Genomic DNA, 5,629 nt, shown 5'->3' with positions numbered 1-5,629 from the left:
TATTTTTTTTTATTTTAAAATTCAGATACTGATATACAGATTAAAAGTTAGGCCTGCAGTTTATCATTGTTAACCTTCTGATAAAAAAAATCAACAGCAAAAGAAGATGTTAAAAATAAAGTTCATGGTTGTGAATAAAATTGATTTCAATAATCTTTTTTAATTATTATTTTAAAACAACTTTATGTTGTTGTGTTTCACGCCATATTATCAGACCACCTTAAGTGGGTCCGCCTTAAATTTTGAGTTTGTGTGATCGCTGTTGATTGGTAGCTAAACTGCTGGTAAACTGTGTACAGACGTTTTACGTTCGAATTGCAGAGAAAAAAAAATTCTGGTAGCAACATTGTGCAGTATGAGCGAACCATTTCACCAAAAAAAGGGGAAGCAAGGCAAGACGTGGCTGCAGCGGTCTGCAGACGTGACTTCTGATCAAATTCGAACCTCCTCCTAAAGAAACAAAGAGCGACGTTACATTGCGGGATGACGTCACCTGAAAATGACCAATAGCGCGGCGCGCTGCTGAGCTGTGTGCCAACCGCTCTTTTTTTCATGCAGGAGACTCAAGTTGGCTTCGCTAACGGACACAGTTTTGAACTCCTATATTAGCGCCATTTATGGCTGCTTGGACCACAGCATCTTCGGAATTTGTAGACATCCTGGCAGCTTACAATTAGTTCGAGGTGAGGTGAGTACATGCAACTTCAAGTAATCTCTGTTATAAAAATCCACCAGCCCAGCGTTTATAGATAATTTTAGCAGTTCGTTTTTTACGAGTGAGGTTGTGAATTTAGTTAGCATTTGTGAGTTGAGTTAGCATTACTGTCGCCAGGAAAGCATTGCTGTGGATTAGTTTCTGTGTTTGGCTGCTTAATTCGCTAGGGAGGAATTACCAAAGTACATGGAGTTATGTTAATCTGTAATTTCTGTGGTAAGGTAGTTCAGTCATCAAGGGGCTACGTGCTTCATTGTAAACTGCATCGGAATGAGCCACGTTGTTTCTTTCGGTGTACATATTTTACACATTTCTTTGTTGTCTGTCTCTAAGTCTTATTTTGTCTTTATTATGATTAAAAAGGTTTGTTTTGTTCCTGCCCTTTTCAGACACTGAATTTGAGCAGAAACCATAAGGATACTCAAAGGACCTGTGACTCTCAGGAAATGGTGAGATTTCAGGTCATAATCTTTTTTTTCTTTTTTTTCCCATTAAATTCATTTTCCTTTTTTCCTTTACAATATTGCTGTTTTCTTTTTATAAACAGCATCAAATGAGAGGGACAGATGAAACAGTTTCAAGACAATGGCAGGAAAAACATGCTGAAGATTGAAACAAACCTTGGCTGGAAATATTTGGTATGTGTTTTACCGTAAATCAAATTGTTGAAAGACATTCAGCTACACTGCAACACAGGGAAACTTGATTTGCACTTATTTTGTTACTTTAATTTCTTGTCTCATTATTTTTGTCAGTTATTATTGTTTATGGTGTATGCCCTTCTTGTTTTCTTTCTGAATGCAGAAGGTATCTAGCCAGTCCACAATGAAAGCTTCGGTGCACCCCATGAGTCTTCTGGCAGAAATGATGGCGCCTGTACTCTTTGGTTTCCCTAAACATCACACCCTGCCTGTTTATACGAGGCTCTTCAATTAAGTCTGCATTCAAAGATTCAATAAGAGGTAAGCAGTGGTATTATTCAAGTGAGCAGTGAGGTGAGCAGTTTCATACGCTATAAAATGTAGATTGAATGATAGGTCTCATCACCATGCATTCAGCCATTAACTTCAAGTTCTATGATTAGGGCTGTTCGATATAACGATATATATCGGATGATTTACGCTATCGTTTGTTTCGTGCTGTCACAAAATAAACTGTTTACGGCAGTATTTTTTCATTGTTTTGACGGTCACTGTAGTGGCTATATTAATTTCTTAAAGTTCTCTCTTTCTCTTATATTTAATATAACCACACTACAGACGGACAAGCCCCTGTTTTTATGCGTTGTGGTTAGCAACAACGACGGTAACAGCATCGCGTGTCCGCTTGTTTATGTTCCACATAAACCTTTCACAATAAAGCTCAAGATCCTGTTGAGACTTTTCAAAATAAACTGAATCACGTGAAAGAGCAGATTATTTACAGATGAGAAGTAAAAAAAAGAGCCAACAGTTGTTTAAAAAATAAACCTTAGACTAAAAGGTTAGAACAGGCTTTTCCCCGCAGCACGCCGTGTAATAAATACAAAGAAAACGGCGGCCATTACAACTTATATCTAAAAATGTATAGTTTCATGCATCGGTTAAAACACTCGACTCAAAGTACATGACGCGCAGCTGGAAACACTTCCCGCAAGACGAGCTGCCCGAGATTCACAGAATTTACAGAAAATGTTACATTTTTGTGATTTATATCGTTATCGGGACGATAGAATTCTTATATCGGGATATGAGATTTTGCTCATATCGCACAGCCCTATCTATGATAAATCAATAGGAAACTTAAATACGTTTTCCAACAAATTGTGATTGTGATTAGGGCTGGGTTGTCTATGTATCACTTTTACATAAGTAGATTTAAAGGATAAATATTGCCAAAACGCAACCTGGGCTGTTTTTTTTTTTTTTACTGTATTGATTTTGATGCGCTCAAATTTATGACCTGGCCCCCTAGTATTCCCATTCACTGGCTATTGACCACAAAACAAAATCAAGGTCAATCTCAAAAACGGCTCATTTGTCGTAATTATGCTTTTAGATATATGTTTGTCTCGTTTACAGTAAAAAAAAAACCAGCCCAGGTTGCATTTTGACAATAGCTATCCTTTAAGAACTGTATATTTTACACTTAAGAAATCATTTATCATTAGATCTGTTTTTGGCAGCACATTTTGTTCATTTCTGTGCATTTTGCTCAAGCACTGATCAAACTTTGTCCATTTTTTGCTGCAGAGGGGATCCTGCCAGTCCAAAGTGAACTCCTGATGGACATTGAAGTACTCCTGCAGAGCTTGTATCTTCGACACCATGCGCATTAGAAACTCCACTGAGTCCTTTCCTTCACCAAGGCAGGACCCAATGACTCATTAGTGTTGATAGGTCAGGGGCAGGTAATATTTTGTTTCATGTTTATTCATTCCTCCATGGATTACCAGCCATATATATGGACACATGCTGTATTCTCAAGATCTATGCTGTTTTGTAGGAATAGAGAAAATGATATGTTTAGTCTGTTTTCAAATGGTATGTCAAATTTTCTCATTGTTTATCAGTAATATTCACTACCTTGGTTATATATGAGCATCTTTAGGTTTTTCTATATTTAGCGGTTGCAAATGTAAAATTTACGGTAAACCATTTATGTTCCTCATATTGTACTGTATTTTTAGCGGTAAAATACCGGCAGCTGTGGTTGCCAGGAATTTACCGTAAAATGTATCTGGTCAAAATAAAATGCTGTAATTTGTTATACAATTTCACTGTGTTTTTTACTGTCAAAGGTTTTAATAAGGTTTAACATATTTCTGTTATTTTTACAGTTTTTTACAATAATAGGGTCTATCCTATTACTGTTAAATTAACAACAAATTACTGTAAATATTATTATATTATAACTTTTTTTTTACTGCAAATATCCGTAAAAAGCTATGGAAAGTTGCATTTTTTACATTAAATTGCTGTATAATTGACAAATATATTTGTTTTTTTCTATCATGATTTTGGTAAAATAGTACGTTGTCTACCTTAAAATTTAGGGTTACAAAACCAGTATACCGTATTGTCTTTTACAGATTCCACATTTTTTTCACGGTATATTCCTGGCTACCACAGCTGCCGGTATTTTACCGTAAATTTGACAGTTTTTTTTTTACAGTGTATGTTAATATGTAACTTGGCCTGTTAAGATGTTTTTGATTGAAATAGCTTTTGATTTCAGTGAAATTAATCTACTAATGCTGCAAATTCAACAAATGACCGTTTTCAATTCTCTACAACCTATAAAATCTTTTGAAACTCTGTGTGTGTAATAATTTGGAACATTGCATTTTAAGTTTTTTATTTTTGAAAAACATACTTTTCATTGGGAGTTTTGTTCAGTAACATTTGAATTATACTCTATTAGTCGATGACTTGAAAATTATGCCGACTGTCATTTGAATCGACCATTTAGGAAAAACAGAGAAAAATATCATTTGCATAATATTTTGGAACGCGGTGTATATAGCCATAGGCAGGAAGTAGCTAACTTCCATGCGAGAGTTTGGGATTTAAAAAAATATATAAAAAACAAACAAACAATAAAAAACTGATTGCTTTCTCTCAGCTTTTTAACTAAGCGGCAGTGTTTGCTGTGATCAAAGGCAGAGACAGATAAAGCCACCTGACCCTGGATTCATTTGAGTTATAACTGGGGTCTTTCTTTCTCTCTGGCTTGAAAATTGGACATGAAAACTGCATGCTCTGCTGTTGCTGGTGTTGCATCTAAATGATGCCTGTGACATTTGCAGCTCTGTCAGGACTGGGGGGAGGATTTGTAATGACAGTGTGAGCCAGTGCTCAACACTAACCTTTAATGAGGCCATGACAAAATGTCACTGTTGCTGAAGACTTTGCTTCACAACTGCTGCACAGAGGTGAAGAGCTGTGCAAAAGCTGGTTGTTTGTCTCTTTTCACCTGTTATAAACTTTCTTGTCATGTCTTCATAATAAGTTTGCACTTTCTCCCTGTGTCTGCATGGGTACAACAGATTCCTCCCATAGTCCAAAGACAATAATGTCTGGTGTTTGGTTAACTGGTGATTCAATATTTGATGTACATGTGGTGTATGAACTGGTTAAGAATGAATGGATGAATGAATGAATTTGACAAACTGACTGGCAGACATATTGTGAAGTGGCCAAACACAGTTGTTGATTTGACGCAGATGTGCAAATCCCACTTTAAGTATGAAGTATGGTGACAGTGGGAGCTGCAGCTCATCAACATCTGATCAGCAGCACGACTTTGTGTTGCTGTTGGTGCCTTTTGGAGCTAACCAAGAACTTAAAGCTTCATGTTTGGAAAATTATTCTAGTACTTTTTTAGTCTGTTACTAAAGCCAAGAAGCTTCTGTTCTTTAAATTATCTGATGACTCTAAATCAGACCTTAAGTGCCTGAGCTGTTCTTTTTGACCCAAATGGCTCCGCAGGTCGACTCTTAAATGCATCATGGTGACTTTGTGCAAACTCTCTCAGAGGGTCGCGTCTGTCATCGCCCATTTTCTTTCCTGCTACTACAACAGCTCAGCAGAAGTACTAGAAGTGAACCTCAGGTGGATAGATGAGGAGCTGCTGCGTGCTTTGAAAAGCAGTTCAGATAATTGATTGTCCGTGTTTCTGTCATTGCAACCCTCAGGTGCAGACTCCTTCTCAAATCCCTGACAGCTCTCCCCAGATACGAGCACACTTTGAAAATGCTTGTTCTTATTACATGCTGCTCTGCTTCCAAAAGAGCACATCAGGAGCAATACCACAATACAAGACGAGAGGTCGGGGCCAAGAGAAACACACAAATTACTCTTTTGTGCTGTCCTGTTATAAAGGAAGGGGCTGAGTGTTAGTCACTAAAAACAGCCTTGAGTCGAAACGCAGAAG

General features: G+C 37.1%; 1 long non-coding RNA gene across 1 annotated transcript; it reads left to right on the top strand.

Annotated features, from left to right (window-relative positions):
• The first annotated feature begins 578 nt into the window (after positions 1-578).
• On the top strand, positions 579-3,499 carry LOC134640358 (uncharacterized). Its single transcript, XR_010095459.1, has 5 exons — positions 579-688; positions 1,105-1,164; positions 1,263-1,353; positions 1,520-1,677; positions 2,947-3,499. It is a non-coding gene; the product is annotated as an uncharacterized LOC134640358 (long non-coding RNA).
• The last annotated feature ends 2,130 nt before the right edge of the window (positions 3,500-5,629 follow it).

This window comes from Pelmatolapia mariae, linkage group LG13 (genome assembly GCF_036321145.2).
Source record: "Pelmatolapia mariae isolate MD_Pm_ZW linkage group LG13, Pm_UMD_F_2, whole genome shotgun sequence".
Classification (NCBI taxonomy): Eukaryota; Metazoa; Chordata; class Actinopteri; order Cichliformes; family Cichlidae; genus Pelmatolapia; species Pelmatolapia mariae.
The sequence above is the reverse complement of the archived record's forward strand: the minus strand, read 5'-3'. Positions and strand labels throughout refer to the sequence as shown.